Below are 23,289 nucleotides of genomic sequence, written 5' to 3' on the forward strand. Positions count from 1 at the left end.
CCATGATTATTGAGCCACCCAGCCTAAAAATAGCAGCCTGCAGACGACCAGAATTGTCGCATCCATTAGATGTGATCATTCTGGAACTTTACCCGGCTCTTCCCCATTGCCGTGGTGCAATGATAATTGTGGTAATAAGGGGTTAATGTCAGCTCACAGTTGCCACTAAGCCCTAGATTAGTAATGGGAGGCGTCTGAGAACCCCCCCATTACTAATCTGTAAGTGACAGTAAATAAACACAAACACCAAAAAAATACTTTATTTGAAATAAAAGACAAAAAAGTCCCCCCTTTCACCACTTTATTAACCCCTAAACACCCCTACAGGTCTGACGTAATCCACACGAGGTCCCATGATGATTGTAGCTCTGCTACATACATCTGAAGCTCACAGCGAGCGCCATATAACATGTCCACCTGCTGTTAGGTTCAGGCAGAGACTGAGTGAGTCCCGCGATCAGCAGTGACGTCAGTTAGGTGATTTGTGATCATAGCTGGAGGTTTCCACGGTCCTTCAGCCTGAGAATACCAGCCCCCAGCTGTTGGGCTTTATCTTAACTGGGTATTAAATTTGGGGGACCGCACACTGTTTTTCTTAAATTATTTCTTTAAATAATTAACAAAAAAAAGTTGCATGCGGTTCCTCTTATTTTGATACACAGCCAAGATAAGCGCAGGGCTGGGGGCTGCAGCCGTATATTTTATCTGTGCTGGGTATCATAATATGGGGGGCCCATTCTCCAAATGTTTTATTTATTTTTTAACAACATAAAATATAACATTCAAAGCAGAATGATTTCCCCACACAGGGCGGGGGGGAGAGGGGGGGGGGGTCATAATTATTAAAGTGTATATTCTGACATTCAAATAAGTACAAATGAAAATGAATAAAGGAAATAGAGGGGGGATCCTTATCAAGGGAGGACAGGCTGGTAATTGGTATATTTGTATACCGTTTAGCATCAGTCAATAAGCAGAATAAGCAATATTCCATGCATAACTAACGCCTGCCTGGATCAACAGACTCAGATGGGATGTAATGGACAGGCTAGAGGGAAGCCACTCACCAAGCAGGACCCCCCCGAACCCTGAAACCCTTTAACCCCTATACAGTGATTTAGAATTACACAGGGCCCTGGAGATCACTTCCTGTGGGAAGGCTGCAGTCCGATGAGAGTAGTCGTCAGGCAGGGTCAAACCAGGAATAGCAGACCAGGGACAGAATCGGCAGGCAAGTACGTAATCAGAAAACGTAGCAGAGGTCAAATGCAGATCGGGCAGCGAGGTACAAAAACAGCAGGCAGAAGGGTAGTCAGGAAACACGCAGAAGTCAGCACACAGGAATCACAAAACAGAATAAGGCGGATCAGGAGCCAGGAAATCAGAACTATCTGTGGCAGAGGTCAGCAGACAGGAGGGGAACTAAGAAGGGTGTGGTGTCTTCCCATTGGCTGTAGCTGAACGGTGGCAACTCCAGCTGGAAGACACATGCCACCCACAGTCAGCCAGTGGTACTGCAGATCCCAAGATAACCCAGCCCTGTGGATGATTGGAGCCTGCGCCCACCGGTGCCGCTGGCATTGACTCCTCTCCCATCACCTGCACCATCCGCGGCAGGAACACGGCGTCGCCTGGCAATCGGAGCAGAAGTCGCTGGAGCGGACTCCAGTGGTGACGTAACAATAACATTACATAATGTCATATTAAGAACCAGGTTTAAATAAGAGGCGCAATTTAGAGTTAGGCTATGTGACCACTTTGCTTTTTTTGTGTGCCATTTTTCTTCACACAAAAAAGCATGTTTTGGCAGGAAAAAATGTACAGTACATTGATTTATTACGTTTGCGTGGTTTTTCACTTGTGTTTTTTCCTGCTTTTTTTGGTGCTTTTTTAGTCATGGTGATCATGGGGGTTCTGGTGCTGTACCCCCGCAATCGCCACCGTGTCTGCAGCTGAAGTTACAGCCGTGACCTGACTCATTGCCCGGAGTGGTGCCCGCACCATTTCCAGCAGTTTAACCCTCTGAAAGCTGCGATCACAGCATTCAGGAGACAGGGAGAGGGATCGCTTACCTCTCCCTGGCGATCAGGTCCATATAATGCGATCACATGGAACCAATTACTGCCATAATAACCCTGAGTCGTCACCATGTTGCTGTATGCACGGTGTGTTAGGCGAAGTACTGCAATATAATCTCCTGTAGTGATAAAGCATTGCAGCAGATTATAGAAACGCAGGAAAAAAAACACAGAACACTTGACATGCTGCTTCTTTTTCAGCAACAAAATCTGCAAAAAAAAAAGTAGCACATGCACAGCAAGTCATAATTCTCATAGACTTTGCTGGTATGCTTTTTCCTTGCTTTTATTTATTAAAATAAGCAAAGAAAAATACATAAAAAAAAGCCACGTGGGCACATAGCCTTAACAATTAACATCCTGTCTTCTATATGTATCTCTCAGGGGGACACATTTAGGGCCCCTTCACACGTCAGTGATTCTGGTATGTATGTTACTGTTTTTATATGTACCAGAATCGCGTACATACGCATTATAATCAATGGGTCTGCGCACACACCAGTGATTTTTGTGTGGCATACATGCTCCTCATGGACACAAGTCCGTTTTTTTCTGGCAGCACTGATGTCCCACGGACCACACTGTGGTGTGATCCGTGAAACGTACCAGAAAAAAACATGTACATTTAAAATCTAAAGCTTTTTAAAGGGAAGCTGTCAGCAGATTTGGTGACTATAAGCTGCGGCCACCACCACTGGGCTCTTATATACAGCATTCTAACATGCTGTATATAGGAGCCCAGACCGCTGTGTAGAACATAAAAAAAACACTTTATAATACTCACCGAGGCGGTGGCTCCAGTGCAGACTGGTTAAATGGGTGGCGCTGTTCTACAGGACCTGCACCTCCTCTTTCGACCATCTTGGTCCTCCTCCTTCTGAAGCCGGCATGCATGACGCGTCCTACATCATGCACACAGGCCAGTATTGAAGTAATGCGCAGGTGCACTACAATACTTTGATCTGCCCTGAACAGGGCAGATAAAAGTGCGCCTGCGCAGGACCTCAGTGCCGGCGAGTGTGTATGACGTAGGACGCGTCTTGCACGCCGGCTTCAGAAGGAGGAAGACCAAGATGGCCAAAAGGAGGTGTCGGCATCGGGGAACGGCGACACCCATTTGACCAGTCTGCAACGTAGAGACCCTCTAGTTGAGTATTATAAAGGGTTTTTTATGTTCTACACAGTGGCCTGGGCTCTTATATACAGCATGTTAGAATGTTGTATATAAGAGCTCACTGGCGGTGGCCGGAGCTTATAGACCGAAAAACTGGTGACAGGTTCCCTTTAAACTCACCCATCTCCAGTGATGCTGTCTCCAGCTGCTGCTGTCTTTGCTTCCAGGCCAGCTAATTATCCTCACTGCACTACCTAAAAGTTCAAATCACACCCCCATTCGCCCCAGTGAAAATTAACCTCTTCATGACCGAGGACGTACCAGTACGTCCTAAATCATAAAGGGGTGATCACCGCTGGCTGCTGCGGTGAGCCAGCGGAGATCCCCGCACATGTCTGCTGATTTGTACAGCAGACATGTGTGCACTTACCCGCCGCCATCGGAGGCCCCGTGACGCGATCACAGGGAGCCGATGGTTGCCATGATAGCACAGGGTCATGTGATGACGCCTATCATTATCATGACTCACTTCCTGTTACAGCTGGCAGAGCGCTGGCTGTAACAGAAGACAAGTATTTCTCCTGATCTGAGCATCTCTGATCAGGAAAATTGAATGTGCAATCAGGCTGCTGATACTTTATAGTCCCCTAGGGGAACTAGTAAAATAATATAAAAAAAAAAAAGTAAACAAGTTTTTAAAAAAACTTGAAAAGTTAAAATCATCCCCATCGCCCCATTGAAAATGAAAAAGTTAGAAAATTAAAAAATATACACACATTTGGTATCGCTGCATTCAGAAATGCCCAAGCTAACAAAATATAAAATCAATTAATCTGATCGGTAAACGTTGTAGTGGCAAAAAATATCCAAATGCTGAAATGACGTTTTTGGGTTGTCGCAAATTTTGCGCAAAATGCAATAACAGTTGATCAAAACAAAGCATCTGTGCAAAAGTGGTACCATTAGAATCATCAGTTCGAGACACAAAAAATAAGCTGTTGCTGAGTTCCATATCTTGAAAAATGAGAACAGTACTGGTCTCTAAAAGTGGCGCTAAACTTGCACCACTTTTTTTGGACAAACTTCTGATGTTTTTTTTAACTCCTTAGATAAAAGTAAAGCTATACATGTTTAGTATCTATGACCTTGTACCGACCTGAGGGATCACACCGACACATCAGTTTTATTATAAAGTGAATATAATACCCACAAAATATTCGTGCAATCGCACTTTTTTCGCAATTTTTCCGCATTTGGAATTTTTTTTGCTGTTTTCCAGTACACTGTATGGTAAAACTCATGGTTTCATTTAACCCCTTAACGACCCAAGACGTACATGTGTGTCATGGATGGTGAGAAGCGCCTACATATCAGCTGATTTCAACAGCTGACATGTGTGCCTGCTAGTCGCAAGTGGAATCTCTCTCAACCGCGACTATTAACCCCTTACATCTCGCTGCTAAAATCTGGCAGCGAGATGTATATGTGCGCCGTCATTAGGATAACTTACCCCACCCCCATTGGAAGTGACGTGATCACATGACTTACGGTGGCATTGAGAGAAAAGCAGCATATCTCGTGTTCACAGCTGTGTAGCTGTGATCAGCAGATATGGAAGAGCGATCAGACATCTAAGTTAAATAAAAAAAAGTTTTAAAAAATAAAAAAAAATAAACCTAAAAGTTAAAATCACCCCCCTTTCGCCCCATTGAAAATTAAAGGGTTAAAAAAATAAAAAAATTACACATTTGGTATAGTCGCGTTCAGAAATGCCCGATCTATCAAAATATAAAATCAATTAATCTGATCAGTATACGGCTTAGCGGCAAAAAAAATCCAACTGCAAAAATTACGTTTTTTTTGGTCGCCGCTAATTTTGCGCAAAATACAATAACAGGCGATCAAAACGTAGCATATGCACAAAAATGGTACAGTTAAAAACGTCAGCTCGAGACACAAAAAATATAAGCCATCACTGAGCCATAAATCCCAAAAAATGAAAACACTATGGGTTTCAGAAAATGGCGCAAAACGTGCGCCACTTTTTCTGGACAAACGTGTGAATTTTTTTAACCCCTTAGATACAAGTAAATTTATTTATGTTTGGTGTCTCCAAACTCGCACAGACCTCAGGCATCATACCCACACATCAGTTTTACCATATAGTGAATAAAATATCCCAAAAACTATTATGCAATCACACTTTTTTTGCAGTTTTTCCACACTTGAAATTTTTTTTTGCTGTTTTCCAGTACACTATATGGTAAAACTTATGGTTTCATTTAAAGCTACAACTCATCCCGCAAAAAAACAAGCTCTCATATGGCAAGATTGACGGAAAAATAAAAAAGTGACAACTCTCGGAAGAAAGAGGAAAAAAAACGCAAAATGCCCGGGGGTAAAGGGGTTAAAAGTACAACTCATCCCACAAAAAAACAAGCCCTCATATGGCAAGATTGATGGAAAAATAAAAAAAAGTTCTGGCTCTCGGAAGAAGGGGAGCAAGAAATAAAAACAGAAAATTGCCCGGGAGTGAAGGGGTTAAGAAATCTCTGTCCATGAGTTTTCTAGCATTGGTAAAAACAGGATTGAGGAAAGGGTTAACCTGCGCTTCCGTGCAGATGGACAGGAAAAAAATCCGGAGGTTAATTGTTTGTGATTTTTAATTTTCAACGCGTTTCAGAGTCTTACACCTTCATCAGGATTCAAAAACCACTGAGCTACATAAGTGGTTTTTGATTCCTGATGAGGGAGTCAGACTCTGAAACACGTTGAAAAATAAAAATCTCGAAGAATTAACTTCTGGAGTTTTTTTCCTGTCCATCTCTACGTCAGTGTGGGTTAGCTCTATCTTCTCTCCTGTTTTTACCGATTGCTGCCGCAGACCCAGCTGATACAACGTGGTTATTTACTATACTTGATTGGTAGTTGTGACCCTCGCAATTCCCCGAGGTGAGTGTTTGTGAGCTCTTCATTTTGGTTCCCCTGGGATAAAACACCATCTGCGCCTTTGTCTCTACCAGATATTACTGTATCTGAGTTTTCTAGCAAACATTTTACTTGGTTTATTTGCCTCTTTATAAAATGTAACCTGTGTCCATTTTAAGGCCCTCTCAATGTTAGTAGTTAGAACTGTATTCAATTGACGTTTTACCTCCTGGATGAGTTTGTGCAGGTATAAGGATGGGGAAATTTGGTTAGCCATTTCAAGTTTTAGTAGCTTCACCTCTAAACTAGATTGAAGTTCTATCCTTTCTTTTTATTCTTTGTGACGCCAATTTAATAGGGTTCCAGTGATATATTTCTTATGTGCCATCCAAATCATGCCTGGGGATACTTCTTCTGTATTATTAATCAGAAAGAAGTTGTCAAGATCATTCTTGATTTGAGTGACAATTACCGGGTCAGTGACTAGGGCTTCATTTAGTCCAAATGTTTTATTTATTTATTTTTACTCCATTATAGTCACCCGCAGACGGCGTCTGTGATTCCTTGCAGTCTGACGCTGTCACACAGGCTGGGGGCGCGTCTGACTGAAACCAATCACAGACGCCAGGACGGCCGGTGGCCGGGGAATGCAGTGCATATAGAGTGAATGGGCGGCCATGAGAGCAGTGTACAGGTGTGCGGGAGCATTGTATAGCCACATCGGAGGCTCGTTAAGTATTAAGCACTTGCTTCATTCCTATTTTCTTTATATTTTTCCTTTTTTTAATTTTTTGAGTGCCGGATCTGGATCTTTAGCCAGAATTCCCTGAGAATTCCAGGCCCGGCACTCTGTTAAGTTTGAAACCGCGCGGATCTGGACTTTTACAGTCCGGGTTCGCCCATCACTAATCAAGTCCTGTTCATGTATGGTATTTGTTTGTTTGGTCGCCCTCTGATGCCAGCTGACTGCTGGTAAGAATTTTAACATCTCACATCATAAGACGAGGTTCACATTGTGTGTCTGCAGATGTGCCATGTATGTGGGACATGAGTGTCAAGAATGTATACAGTGATGTGAGTCTACATCTGTAAATGTTATTCTATTTTCTCCATTAGCTTTTATCGGTACAGACAGTAAACCATGCATACTACATATGATGACAAGAAAAAAAAAGTTATTCTAGCTCACCTAATCCTGGAGAACAACATATGTAGGACCGTGCAGGGAAGATAGATATATATATATATATATCTATAGAAGTTAGAAAAACTTGAAACCGAAGATCCAGAGCGGTAATTCCAGCAACTCGGTCCAGAAATGTGAGTAAAAAAATGTCTTTTATTAGTAGACAAACATTAAAATAAGTCCATATGGGTTACAAAAAATTTGGGTTCAAACAGGATGCGTTTCGAACGTCTACATTGAGTAAGAACTAGACGTTCGAAACGCGTCCTCTGTCTGAACCCAATTTTTTGTAACCCATATGGACTTATTTTAATGTTTTGTCTACTAATAAAATAAATTTTTTACTCACATTTCTGGACCAAGCTGCTGGAATTACCTCCCTGGATCTTACATATGATAACACTCTGCAGTCTGTTTCCATGTGCCTTCTATTGAGAATAATAGACCTAATTTCTCTTCCAAAAATACAACCTTGCTTAACCCCTATACCCCCGAGCCTGTTGTCACCTTCATGAGCAGGCCTTTTTTTTTTTTTTCCCCTCAATTCTAACCATTGTCACTATATGAGGTTCTAAAGCGGGCTTTACACGCTACGATTTCGCTACAGCGATCTCGTTGGGGTCACGGATTTTGTGATGCACATCCGGCAGCTGTAGCGATGTCATAGCGTGTGACTCCGAGGAGCGATTTTGGATCGTTGCAAAAACATCCAAAATCGCTCCTCGTTGACATGGGGGTCCGCTGACAGTTATCGCTGCTGTCGCTGGGGCGAAGTTGATCCTCATCCCTGCGGCAGCACACATCGCTACGTGTGACGCCGCAGGAATGAGGATCATCTCCTTACCTGCCTCCGGCCACAATGCGGAAGGAAGGAGGTGGGCGGGATGTTACGTCCCGCTCATCTCCGCCCCTCCGCTTACATTGGGCGGCCGCTTAGTGACGTCACTGTGACGCCGAACGGACCGCCCCCTTAGAAAGGAGGCGGTTCGCCGGTCACAGCGACGTCGAAGAACAGGTAAGTACGTGTGACAGGGTGCGCGATTTTGTGCGCGACGGGCAGCGGTATGCCCGTCGCGCACAAACGATGGGGGCGGGTCTCATGCTAGCGATATCGGGCCGGATATCGCAGCATGTAAAGCCACCCTTACTCTAGAACGCTTTAACAGATCCTAGTGATACTGATCTTTTTTTTTTCTGTGATACATTGTCCTTCATATTAGTGGCAAATTTAGTGTGACATCTTTTGCGTTTGTGAAAAAATAAAAAATCTGGCAAAAAGTTTGAAAATTTTGCAATTTGCCATCTTTGATTTTTCTTTTTTTTATGCCCTTAAACCTATAGTTTAATAAATAAATAACATTTCTCACATGTCTACTCTACATCAGCACAACTTTTGAACATTTTTTTTTCATTAGGACGTTAGGAGAGTCAAAAAGTTTATCCGCAATGTCTAATTTTTCCAGCAATATTTACAAAACCAATTTTTTCAGGGACCATACTTTGGAAACTATTTAAAAAAAACTGACCCGCACATCCTATAAAGGTTATGAAAACAGCCTGGTTTATAGGGCGGAGTGCTCAGTCAGAAAGAGACTCACTACAAATATTTAAAAAAAACTGACCCGGACATCCAACAAATGTGAACAGGTGCTAGCTGAAAAAAACATAGTAAATATAAGATGCATACAGCTGCACACTAAAAAGCCAACAATATATAAGGGAACTCTGCTACTGCATTACTGCTATATGAAAAAGTTAGATTTTTAGTTTATGTATTGGCCAATGCATGTAAGCCCGGTAACCAACGGCAAGGTAATCTCTATAATCCGTTTACCTAACTTAAATGCCACTATCTAGGTTAAAAACATCCGTGTCTGGGCAGCTAGACTAAAAAAAAAATCTAACTTGAAATGCCACTATTTGACTAACCTCCATGTTTGGGCAGCTAGGACTCCTACTATAAAGTTATGAACACAGCCTGGTTTATAGGGCGGAGTGCTCAGTCAGAAAGAGACTCACCACATGCATTGGCCAATACATAAACTAAAAATCTCATTTTTTCATATAGCAGTAATAATGCAGTACCAGAGTTCCCTTATACATTGTTGGCTTTTTAGTGTGCAGCTATATGCATCTTATACTTTGGAAACTAGACCCATCAATGAATTTATCTAGATATGGTTTGAGCACATTTAACCCCCATGTGCTTCACAAAATTTTATAATGTTGATCCTAGAAAATAAAAATCACATTTTTCCATAAAATATTTTGCTTTAGACCAAAATTTGTATTACCACTAAGGTAACAGAAAAAAAATGCACTGTGCAATTTTTTCTGTAATTTCTCCGGAGTATGCCGATACCCCATATGTGGTGGAAAACTACTGTTTGGGCGCACCGCAGGGCTCAGAAGAGAAAGAGTACTATTTGGCTGGAATAGATTGCAGAAGCCATGTCACCTTTTGAAAAGCCCCTGACATGCCAAAACAGCAGAAACCCCCAACAATTGACTCAATTTCAGAAACTACATTTCTCAAGGAATTTATATATTGGTGCAGTGCGCATTTTAACCCTCAAGTGATTCATAGAATTTTAAAACATTAGGCTGAGAAAATGAAAATTATATATTTTTTTACACTAAGATGTTGCCTTGGCCCCAAGTTTTTAATTTTCAAAAGGGGTAATAGGAGAAATTGCACAACAAATTGTACAGCTATATCTCCTTAGTATGCCAATACTACATATGAATTCAAAAACTACTTTTTTAGCACAATGCAAACCTCAGAAGGGAAGGAGTGCCATATTGGACTTCAGATTTTGCTGGAATGGTTTGCGGGTGCCATGTTACATTGGCAGAACCCCTGAGGTGCCAGAAGAGCAAAATTCCCCACTAAGTGACTCCCCCCATCTTACAAAGTGCACACCTCTATGAATTCATCCAGGGGTGCAGTGAGCATATTGACACCACAGGTGTGTTACAAAATTTTAAACCATTTGGTGATCAAGGAAAAAAAAATAAACTTTTACTACAAAAATTTTGTTTTAGTCCGGATTTTACATTTTCACCTGGGGAAATGGGTAAAAATAGCACCAAACTTGTTACACAACTTCTGCTGAAAGTGACAATATCCCACATGTGCCTGTACAGTACTGTTTAGCCACACGTGAGGGCTTGGGAGGGAAGAAGCGCCATTTGACTCTTGGAGCACAGATTTTCATATAATAGTTTGCAGATTTCATATATAGAGCTCCTAAGTGCCAGAGGAGCGGAAACTCCCACTTTGAAAATTACACCCCTCTGGGAATTTATCTACATATATAGTGACGATTTTCACTCCATGGGTGTTTCCCAAAAACAGCAATGGAGTGATTATGTCCTTCCGAGAATATACGTTCCACCCTGGAATGCACGCGCTGTTTTATCACCAATGGATTTGCCGTCTCATCAGGAGACCTACCTGTACTGTATGAGGGGGAGGAGTCGCCCATATGGGATTATGGCGCTGGGACCTTGCACTCACGTGTAAGCAGGGGCTGGTTGGCACAGTTTAGCCTGGGGGCAATCATAAAGCAGTGGCCCTCAAGTTGTGTCGGCCCACCTTTGGTCTATTTAGCTCTGGTCGCTGCATTAAAGCAGCAGTGGTAACAGGCTTAATGAACAGAATGGTACATATATATTGGAACAGAACCGCGCTTACTGATTATATAGATACTGCAACAGAACCAAGATGGCTACAGAGATATAAGAACTGCAAGGAGCTTACTACAGAGATAAGGTAGCAGAATCAAGCTTACTACAGAGATAAGGGAGCAGAACCGAGATTACTACAAAGATATGGGAGCAGAACCGAGCTTACTACAGAGATAAGGGAGCAGAACCGAGCTTACTACAGAGATAAGGGAGCAGAGCCGCACTTACTACAGAGATATGGGAGCAGAACCCAGCTTACTACATAGATATTGGAGCAGAACCGAGCTTACTACAGAGATAAGGGAGCAGAGCCGCACGTATTACAGAGATATGGGAGCAGAACCCAGCTTACTACATAGATATTGGAGCAGAACCGAGCTAACTACAGAGGTAAGGGTGCAGAACTGAGCTTACTACAGAGATAAGGGAGCAGAACCAAGCTTGCTACAGAGATATGAGAGCAGAACTGAGCTTTCTACAGAGATAAGGAAGCAGAATCCAGCTTACTGCAGAGATAAGGGAGCAGAACCGAGCTTACTACAGAGATAAGGGAGCAGAACCGAGATTACTACTGAGATTAGGGAGCAGAACCAAGCTTATTACAGAGATACAGCAGCAGAACCATGCTTACTACAGAGATAAGGGAGCAGAACCAAGCTTACTACTGAGATTAGGGAGCAAAACCAAGCTTACTACAGAGATAAAGATGCAGAACCAAGCTTCCTACAGAGATATGGGAGCAGAACCTAACTTACTACAGAGATAAGGGAGCAGAACTGAGCTTACTGCAAAAATAAGGGAGCAGAACCGAGCTTACTGCAGAGATAAGGGAGCAGAACCGAGCTTACTGCAGAGATAAGGGAGCAGAACCGAGCTTACTATAGAGATAAGGGAGCAGAACCAAGCTTACTACAGAGATAAGGGTGCAGAACCAAGCTTCCTACAGAGATATGAGAGCAGAACCTAACTTACTACAGAGATAGGGGAGCAGAACTGAGCTTACTACAGAGATATGGGAGCAGAACTGAGCTTACTACAGAGATATGGGAGCAGAACCAAGCTTATTACAGAGATATGGGAGCAGAAGCCTGCTTACGACAGAGATAGGGGAGCAGAACAGAGCTTACTACAGAGATAAGGGAGCAGAACTGAGCTTTCCACAGAGATAAGGGAGCAGAACCCAGCTTACTACAGAGATATGGAAGCAGAAGGGAGTCTACTACAGAGATAAGGAAGCAGAATAGAGCCAACTACAGAGATAAGGGAGCAGAACCAAGCTTACTACAGAGATAAGGGAGCAGAACTGAGCTTTCTACAGAGATATGGAAGCAGAAGAGAGTCTACTACAGAGATAAGGGAGCAGAATAGAGCCAACTACAGAGATAAGGGAGCAGAACCAAGCTTACTACAGAGATAAGGGTGCAGAACCAAGCTTCCTACAGAAATATGGGAGCAGAACCTAACTTACTACAGAGATAGGGGAGCAGAACTGAGCTTACTACAGAGATATGGGAGCAGAACCAAGCTTATTACAAAGATATGGGAGCAGAAGCCTGCTTACGACAGAGAAAGGGGAGCAGAACCAAGCTTTCCACAGAGATAAGGGAGCAGAACGGAGCTTTCCACAGAGATAACGGAGCAGAACGGAGCTTACTACAGAGATAAGGAAGCAGAATTGAGCTTACTACAGAGATAAGGGAGCAGAACTGAGCTTTCTACAGAGATATGGAAGCAGAAGTGAGTCTACTACAGAGATAAGGGAGCAGAATAGAGCCAACTACAGAGATAAGGGAGCAGAACCAAGCTTACTACAGAGATAAGGGAGCACAACTGACCTTACTACAGAGATTTGGAAGCAGAACCGAGCCTACTACAGAGAAATGAGCAGAACCGAGCTTACTACAAAGATTCAGGAGCAGAACCGAGCTTGCTGTACCTGTACAGGAACAAAATCGTACTTACTCAGTCCACTACATAGAAACAGCAACAGGACACCAAGCCTTCTATATAGCTACGGGAACAAAACAAGCTTACTGCATAGACATAGTAGCAAAACTAAGCTTACTGCTTAAATATGGTACCATAACTGAGCTTACTGTATTGATATAGGAGCAAAACCACACTTGCTACACGGATAGAGTACCATAACCCAGCTAACTACATGTACAACAATTACAAAGCTTATCCTATATTTTCAATGTTAACTCGTACGGATCACGGCTGACACACGGACTATACACTTATACCTTCTGTGTACTGTATGTGTTTTTCACAGCCCCATAGACTTCTATTGGCCCTTGTCATGTGCGCTGTTTGGAAAAAAAAAGATGTCTCCGTAGGGATTACACACGAGCAGCATCATAGATTATAATTGGTACGCGTGGTAACTCTGAAAAAAATGGATACAACACGTACCAGATACACAGACATGTGAAGGAGGTCATAAGGTGGTGACATAGCTACCGTACTTCTTAGTGCAGGGGTTAATTTCACTTCTTTTCATAAACATGGAAAGACAAATGAAATTCCCTAACACATATGTGAGTGAGCCCTTAGGGCCTGTGCCCACAAACAGTGTCAGCAGTGTCTTGGACGCAAAGTGTTTTCAGTAGTCCAAAATGCTGCATTGTATAGTACAGGCACAGTGGATGGATTTATAAAAATCTCCGACGCCCTGGACCCTGGGCTTCTTTTAGATGCTCCATAAACTGACGTGTGGCGCTGCTTTCCTATCCTCAGCATGTTAATTTATTCTAACAGCGATGCTAGTGTTCTGAGCAGAGAATACAGCGAAAATCCGCTGACAGTCACTCTGATGGCGTGCTCGGACAGCGCAATCTGCCGCCCATGAGACTAGCGTCTCCACCAGAGAAAGTACGCTGCATCCAGACCATTAGGACGCCTGATGGTGGGCACTTACCCTTATAGATTTAGTGTTGTGCCCTAAAGATACGTTTTACACATACACAATACACTATAAGGCTACGTGCCCATGGTCCTCTCCTGCGGGGCCGCGAGTGCTCTCCACAGGAACCACAGTGGCCTGTGCCCACAGTCAGGGTTCTGGCCGCTGTGGTCTCTCCCTTGTGTTCTCTCTGTGGAGACACTTGTGGCTACACAGCAATAAATTGACATGCCAGGGCTCAGGAAGCCGCACCACAGGTCAGTTTTCGCTGTGGGCTGTACACGTGGCCATAGGATTTCTACAAATGCCATCCACTGTGCTTGTACTGTACAATGCAGCGAAAACACTCTGAATCAAAAACACTGAACCCTGAGGGTGAGCACACAGCCTTACATACAGGCATTTTACAAACATACCAACCCCAGAAACACAGACTATAAACATACAATACAGAGATGTGTACACATATGCAGACGTACACTGACACGGCATAGACGTGTACACACAGGGTACAGCCGTATACACCTACACACAGCGTACAGCTGTATACACCTACAGACACCAGTGTACAGCTGTATACACCTACAGACAACTACATATAGTCGTATATACCTACAGACATCTACGTATAGTCGTAAACACCTACAGACACCTGTGTACAGCCGTATACACCTACAGACGCCTGTGTACAGCCGTATACACCTACAGACGCCTGCGTACAGCCGTATACACCTACAGACGCCTGCGTACAGCCGTATACACCTACAGACACCTGCGTACAGCCGTATACACCTACAGACGCCTGCGTACAGCCGTATACACCTACAGACACCTGCGTACAGCCGTATACACCTACAGACACCTGCGTACAGCCGTATACACCTACAGACACCTGCGTACAGCCGTATTCACCTACAGACACCTGCCTACAGCCGTATTCACCTACAGACACCTGCGTACAGCCGTATTCACCTACAGACACCTGCGTACAGCCGTATTCACCTACAGACACCTGCGTACAGCCGTATTCACCTACAGACACCTGCGTACAGCCGTATTCACCTACAGACACCTGCGTACAGCCGTATACACCTACAGACACCTGCGTACAGCCGTATACACCTACAGACACCTGCGTACAGCCGTATACACCTACAGACACCTGCGTACAGCCGTATACACAGACTTATACACAGATATAGTCACAGATGCGTATATATATTTGAAAACATTCACATACAAATAATCATACACATAGACAGACACAAATCATAGACACATACTGGGGGGCTTTTACTTTTGATGATTGGGGGACACTTCTTCTCTTGTCTCCTGTGCGGCCACAGACTTGTTTGGTAAATCCCTCTAGACTAAAGGACCTGTGGTGACGTCACGCCCATGTGATCAGAAGGGGCAGGGCCTCAGCAACACAGCTGATAACAGAAAGAAACTCCAGGTTTCCTGGAGTTCTTTATAATAGAAGTGGCGGTCTGAGGTAAGATCTCCAGATGGGGAAGCAGGGGGGCGCAGGGGGAGAGGGGGGGCGAAGCCTGCATGATTATAGTGGACGGGTGGAAACATGCCACGGCCACTAATAAAGCCAGTCACGCGCACTACCCAAGCAGCTTCTAGCCACTGGGATGTAGCCGCAACCCTTGTCTGATGCTCTTCGGCTGGATGGAGGCAGCGCGCACTGCATGACGCCATCATAACACACAAGACCGGGTCTCCTGTACTATGCGGCCGGTCAGCACTGTCTGCTGGTGTAATGTGTCAGTGTGCCCGACCACATCACAGTACAGAGACACGGCCACACGCAATTCACTGTGCGTGGCCATGTGTGGTATAATGACATTATGCAGCAGGCGGCCGGCCCTCTACAATAGCTGGGAGAGCAGCCTTGGGGGCAATTGCCCCCCTGCCTCCCGGCCCAGTCCGCCCCTGCGTGTAAGTGCCTGGCCTGAAGACGTCCTAAGATAGGACTGCATAATGAAGGGTGATCTTCCCTGCTCTGTATCAGTAAAGACCAGTGCTACTCCCAGTCCAATAAGTATAGTGTACCGGGGGGATGGTTGGAACGCATGTATATAGGCTACATGTGTTTCCTTTTTAATAGGTTCTCCTTTTCCTTGAGACAGTGCCTTATTGACTCTTCTCTCACTCTTTTTCTGGGAGACAAGAATCCTGCCCTCCAAAAAGGAGAAACACTTGCTGCTGGACGCTATCATGTGCGCCAAGAAGCTCCCATCTTCCTATAGTAGAAAGAATGCTGTCAACCCCGCACTGTTCAGGTGGTCAGGGAGGAACAACCTTCCCTTATCTCTGAAATCAAAAATCTAGTGTGCCAAGGGGTGCAATCCTATATGGCCTCCTTCTCTCAAACCCTACCCTCAGTGGGCCCGGCCCCGAAGGAAAGGAAGCCGAACCCCATAGGAGTATCGGACTCTGAAGAGGACCCATACTCATCTCCCAGAACCCTATATGAGGACGACGATTTTGTGTCCGAGTCAGAAGGGAAGCCTGAAGGCAAAAGATACTTCTCATCAGAAAATATGGAGGGGCTGTTGGGAGCGGTACGAAACACCATGGAGGTTGAGGTAGAGAAAACTACCAAATCAGTGCAGTACGAAATATTTGGTGATCTGAAAGCCCAAAAGAGAGCTGGATTCCAAGCTCATAGCAACATCCAGGAATTAATTGTACAGGAATGGGAGGCTCCGGAGAGACGACTAGGGATTTTCTTGGAGCTTACACACTGATTTCCACTGGCGGTCGATAGTGCCGGAACTTGGGAAATTCCTAAGGTTGATGTCCAGGTCGCTAGAGTTTCAAACGGCACTCCCATTTGAAGCCAGCTCAGGGACCCAATAGATAGGAAGATAGAAAGCCTGTTGAAGAAGTCATCGGAAACATCAGTTTTAAGGAACACTAATGTGGCTTCCACGTGTGTGGCAAGATCCTTAAGGGTGCTTTACACGCTGCGATATCGGTAACGATATATCGTCGGGGTCACGTCGGTAGTGACGCACATCCGTTACCGACATTGCAGCGTGTAACACAAAGGAGCGACGATCAACGAGCACAAAAACGTGAAAAATCGTTGCTCGTTGACACGTCGTTCATTTTCTTAATATCGCTGTTGCGACAGGTACGATGTTGTTTGTCATTCCTGCGGCAGCACACATCACTATGTGTGACACCGCAGGAGTGACAAACATCTCCTTACCTGCCTCCACCGGCAATGAGGAAGGAAGAAGGTGGGCGGAAGGTTACGTCCCGCTCATCTCCGCCCCTCCGCTTCTATTGGATGCCTGCCGTGTGACGTCGCTGTGACGCCGCGCGACGCACCCCCTTAGAAAGGAGGTGGTTCGCCGGTCACAGCGACGTCGCAGAGCAGGTATGTGCATGTGACGCTGCCGTAGCGATAATGTTCACTACGGCAGCGATCACACAATATCGCACACACGACCGGGGCGGGTGCTATCGCGCTCGACATTGCTAGCCGATGCTAGCGATGTCGCAGCGTGTAAAGCACCCTTTATACATATGCCTGGGACAACATGAAGAACACCTCTCTCTTGGTACCCCAAGAGAAGACCTGTTAGCTTCCCTTCCATGCTTCAGAAAGCCATAGGGTTCCTAGCGGATGCCTCGGCTGAGTTGGTCTACGTAGCTGCCATACTATCAAACTCCACAATGAGAGCCCTATGGTTCAAACACTGGAATGGTGATGCAATTTCGAAAATTAGACCCTGTTCCATCCCTTTCCATGAAGAGTACGTTTTTTGGACCAGCTCTAGATGTCTTACTGGTAAAGTCCACTTGCAAAAAAAAAAATTCTCTTCTGCAGCAAAAACCCCAAGAAATGTGTTTGTCTTCCTCTGGGCCAACCCTCTCAATATAGAGGAAAAGGAAAGTCAAGGCGGTGGAGCTACGCCAAGGGAGGGAAAGGCAGGAGTATCTTTACTTCCCAGAAAATGTAAGATCATACCCAGTGCCAAGATAAGCGATGACGCCAACATGATAGAAGGACGTCTATCGAGATTCTTTCTCCAAAGTTCAACAAATTTATCAAATCAGTTGGTTCTAAATGTGGCGCCCCTGACCTGGTCAGGCACCACTAAGTACTGCACTCATGCTGGGGGCAGTACAATACAGGTAATCCAGAAGGCTGACCGAGGTGTGACTACACAGGCGCATAGTAATCAGGTCTCACACATCTACCTTTGAGTGGACCAAAAGATGAGGATGTCCAGCTCTTCAGGCAAAAAAATCACGTCTTTCTTTTATCATGCAGACACAAAGAATGACATGACCAGCACAACGCGTTTCAGGTGAAAGCACTCACCCTTAATCATGATACTGGATAGATGGTGCTGCAAAGCTTATATGCAAATGCTAATCAATGTAACAGATGTTTAAATTACTTCAGCACCTTACATGCACGAAATAGGTTTTACCATGAAAAACATTACATACATATACAATTAAAAAACAATGATACAATACAATACAATAAAGTACACATTTTTCAATGGTTTTCTGGATTTGAAGATATATACGTTTATAACCAAACCAGTTGCAGTGCGCCATTCAGTGTGTGCAGATATAACACCTTCAAGTTTAATGCACATACATATGTGCCAATATATCATATTTAAATACATAAATCTGCACTCAACAAATGGCGCACACCGGAATTTTTTTTTTTTTTTTTTACAAACATATTTACTCATGTATATCCCCATGTATATGCACACATATTGCCCTTCTATATATGTGCTCAGTTGTCATACTATGTAAAAGCTTTTAAGTTCCGACATGGAAGTTTAATATCTATATTATGTGGATTTTCCTGCACTTCGGAGTACCTCAATGCTTATATATGAACTCAAATAGATTTATATACTTTGAAGGAAGCCTCATTTTTTATTGTCAAAAGTTTGTTTTAATTACAAAAAAAAAAAAATAAATTTCAAAAACTTTTTTTATTTTTTTGATTAAATCATTATTTAAACTATGCTTCAATGCAAAAAACACATGGTTGTTCTATATTATGGTAGAACACAAAGCGCCATGTTGATTGTAACGCAATATAACCGCACAAGTCGCAGATGGTGTAAATTTGGTGTGAATTAAAAACGCAAGTAGGAGTTTTGGCTATGTATGCATGCACACTGCTTCTATATTTGTGCTCGATTTATATTGTGTAGGGGCTGTTAAGTTTGAACTAGAAGATTTAATATCTGTGTTATATACCGTAAGTTTCATCCTACTCAGGAAAAAATTCCTTTTTTTTCCCCTTTTTTTTTTTTTTCTTTCTTTTTTCTCCTTTTTTATCAATTGATGTCTATGAAACATGCTTTAATAAATGTATATGCTTGAAAAGAAAAATACCACAGCCAAATATATAATGAGCTGACCTTCAGCTTTAACATTAGGGGTTAAACTGCAACAATTGTTCCAAGGGGCTAAAACCCACCCTGTAGTTAGCATTTGTGAAAAAAAGAAAAATTTTTTGAAAAAACTTTTGTTTTTTTGGTTAAATTGTTATTTAAACTATGCTTCGATTATTATTATTATTATTATTATTATTGTTTATTTATAGAGCACCATTGATTCCATGGTGCTGTACATGAGGGGGTTACATACAGAATACATGTACACGTTACAATAGACAGACTAGCACAGGGGGAAGAGGGCCCTGCCCTTGCGGGCTTACATCCTAAAGGATTTTGGGGAGGAGACAGTAGGTGGGGTGTAGGTGGGGCGGCAGCTCCGCACGGTGGTGGGGCGGCAGCTCCGCGCGGTGGTGGGGCGGCAGCTCCGCGCGGTGGTGGGGCGGCAGCTCCGCGCGGTGGTGGGGCGGCAGCTCCGCGCGGTGGTGGGGCGGCAGCTCCGCGCGGTGGTGGGGCGGCAGCTCCGCACGGTGGTGAAGCAGTGAGGTCATTGAAGGTTATAGGCATTTCTGAACAGATGAGTCTTTAGGTTCCGTTTAAAGCTTGCGAGTGTAGTAGATAGTCTGACGTGTTGAGGCAGTGAGTTCCAGGAGACTGGGGATGAAAGAAACACATAGTTATTCTATATTATGGTAGAACACAAAGCGCCATATTGAGTGCAACACAATATAACCGCACAAGTCGCAGATGGTATAAATTTGGTGTGAATTAAAAGCACAAGTAAGAGTTTTGGCTATGTATATATGCACACTGCCCTTCTATATTAGTGCTCGATTTATATTGTGTGGAGGCTGTTAGGTTTAAACTAGAAGGTTTGATATCTGTTATATAAGTTTCATCCTACTCAGGAAAAATTTATGAATTGATGTATGTGAAACATACTTTAGTAAATTTGTATGCTTGCAAAGAAATACCACAGCCAAAAATGTAATGAGCTGACTCTCAGCTTTAACATTAGGGGTTAAGCTACAACAATTATTCCAAAGAGGCTAAAACACACCCTGCAGTTAGCATTTGTTGCAACCACACAGAGGGAGCCAAGTATCTCCAACAATGAGGGAAAAAAAAAAAAAAATAATAATTTTTTCCCCCACAACAACTAAATAACTGTGACGCCTATAGCCACATAAATCACAAGTGGTGTAAATTAAAAACGCACGTTACAACTTTGGCTGTGGGTTCTTGAATTATAACATAATCATTGATGTATATTTGTTTCCCCCTTTAATTTTTGAAGCCAATATACCAATGTCATAACAATATGGCAATGGATTTATTGGGCACAAGATTGTTTTTCCCACCCACCAAAAGCAGTGCAAAACAAGGCTTTAGTTTCTATCACCTAATAGAAAATCATGAGATCCCTGCGGAGATTCAAACCACAGGGAAAGGTGGTTTTTAATTTGAATATCCACCAGGCCTCTCTCTTACGCAAACGTTTTTCCATGTTACCCCCTCTATGCGACTTTTGTATTTTTTCTATTCCATACACCCGCAAAGTATCCAATGTGCCTTGATGTTTGTTGATAAAATGTTTTGATAACTGAGATGTGCCCCCAGAGGTTTTTTTATGTATTACATCATATATATGTTCTTTTATGCGTGTGTGCAGTTCTCGTTTTGTACTTCCAATATATTTTAGTTTGCAAGTTATGCATTCTGCCAAATACACTATATATGAACTTCTACAATTTATAAAAGTTTTTATCGCATAGCTACTGCTAGCATCACTGTTTTCAAAAGATGTGATCTTTTTAGGAGTCAATGGGCACATTTTACACTGTTTTCTCGCACAATGGTAAAAACCCTTTAAAGACAGCCAGTTGGTGCCTAGAAGATTTGATTGTTTATTTTTATTTTTGATGTCACTTGGAGATAACTTATCCCCCAGTGACATTGCTTTTTTGGCAACTACTCTACAATTATTATTGAGAATTTTTTTCAAGGTTGTGTCTGTTTTTAATATAGTTAGATTGCGGAAAAAAATCTTTCGTATGTCCGCAAACTGATTACTATATCGTAAGGCTAAAGTGATGGCTGAATTAGCAATTGGTTGTTTTTTAGTCGTGGTCTGAGTGGTGGTTTTCGTAGAATTAATTTTTGATTTTACAACCTTTTGTGCTCTATTTAACATCCATTCTTTGTAACCTCTTTTTTTGAGTCTTATACTAATGGTATCTACTTCAGTTTGGAGGTTTTTCTGAGAGTTGCAATTTCTATGCGCTCGTTGCATTTCTCCTACTGGTATGGCCTTGATGGTATGTGAGGGATGGTGACTTGCTGCATGCAAAATTGTATTTCCTGATACTTGTTTTCTATGGGTGCATGTTTCTATTAACCCAGTGTTAAGACCCGTCATTCGTAAGTCCAAAAAATTCACAGTGTGTTGTTGAAAATCCACCTTAAATTTTAGATTGAAAGGATTATTATTTATGTACATAGTGAGGTCAGATACGAGAGACCCACCGCCCGCCCATACCATGATGACATCATCGATGAATCTCCCGTACCAGACCACACATCCCACAAATGGATTACTGTCACAATAGATATATACCTCTTCCCACCAGCTCATAACTAAATTAGCGACTGACGGGGAATACTTAGCACCCATAGAAACTCCAGTTTTTTGAATAAAAAATTGGGAATCAAACAAAAAGTAATTGTTCGCCATAACAAACCTGATAGCTTCTACTATGAAGGAAATTTTTTCGTTATCAAAATTTGAATATTTTGCCAAGTGATGTTGGACTGCCATTATTGCTATTTGTTGGGGTATTGAAGTATAAAGAGAAATGACATCTGCTGTTATCCAGCCATAGGTATTTTGCCACTTTATATCATTAACTTCATTTAAAACACTAATAGTGTCCCTGAGGTAACCTGGAACACGGCGGGCCAGGGGCTGCAAAACAGAGTCAATCCACTGCCCCAGCCTCTCGCCTGCCGAGCCAATGCCCGATACTATGGGCCGCATGGGGGGTGGATTCTCCCCTTTATGTGTTTTAGGTAACCCATAGAGGATGGGTGTTCTGGGATTATTAATTTTAAGCCGCTCAGCGTATTTTTTGTCATAACAGCCAAGGGAAGCCCCCTCATTGATTAGCTTGTGAATTTTCTTATTGATGGTGATGGTGGGGTCAGTGGCGACAGGGACATAAGTGTTGGTATCAGACACCAAAAGGCGCATCCAATCAATATAATCAGCTTTGTCCATTATTACCACCGATCCCCCTTTGTCAGATTTTTTGATTATAATATCTGAATTTTTCTCAAGTTGACAAAGTGCCTCTCTCTGTTGGACATTTAAGTTACTGAGATTGTTGTTTTTGCCAGATTCATGTAGCAGTCTCAGATCCCTCTCCATATTTTTTTGGAAGTTTACTATGGCTTCACATCTTTCATTTAACGGATAAAAATCCGGATTGGAAATACTAGGGGCAGAATCTCTACCATTGGGGGACTCTAGTTTGTATTGATCTCCCAACTCTTCCAATGTTAGCAATGCCATTTGTTTAAATTTAAAATTTGTATACATATTTTCATGTTCAACTATATTGGCATCGGATTGCACAGTATCATCCCCAACAAAATGTTTTTTTACCACAACATTACGAACAAATTTGTTAATATCACACAATGTACCAAACAAATCAAAATTATTAGTTGGTGCAAAATTTAAACCCAGAGCAAGAAGTGCTCTTTGTGTTGCCGTAATGTCACAGGAAGATAAATTAATAACATCAAAATTTACATTAGAGTCTATGTCTTTTTGGGACGCAGGGTATAGCCTTTTGGATTTGTGTTTCCTACCTCTTCTTCTGCATTTCCTCTGAAATGCTTTTGTTTTCTGTAGTAGTTTTTTGAAGGTTGAAGTGTTGATTCAGCAGATGATTCATCTGTGGTGTAACCCACGGAAGTATCTAGAT

The 23,289-nt window shown here is 42.9% G+C and overlaps 1 protein-coding gene across 1 annotated transcript in view; it reads left to right on the forward strand.

Moving 5' to 3' along the window:
• The window catches only part of LOC142292137 (uncharacterized), a 154,444-nt gene that overhangs the window by 1,064 nt on the left and 130,091 nt on the right, over positions 1–23,289 (forward strand). The gene's annotated exons all lie outside the window — the stretch shown is intronic.

Source organism: Anomaloglossus baeobatrachus, chromosome 2 (genome assembly GCF_048569485.1).
Source record: "Anomaloglossus baeobatrachus isolate aAnoBae1 chromosome 2, aAnoBae1.hap1, whole genome shotgun sequence".
Taxonomy (NCBI): domain Eukaryota; kingdom Metazoa; phylum Chordata; class Amphibia; order Anura; family Aromobatidae; genus Anomaloglossus; species Anomaloglossus baeobatrachus.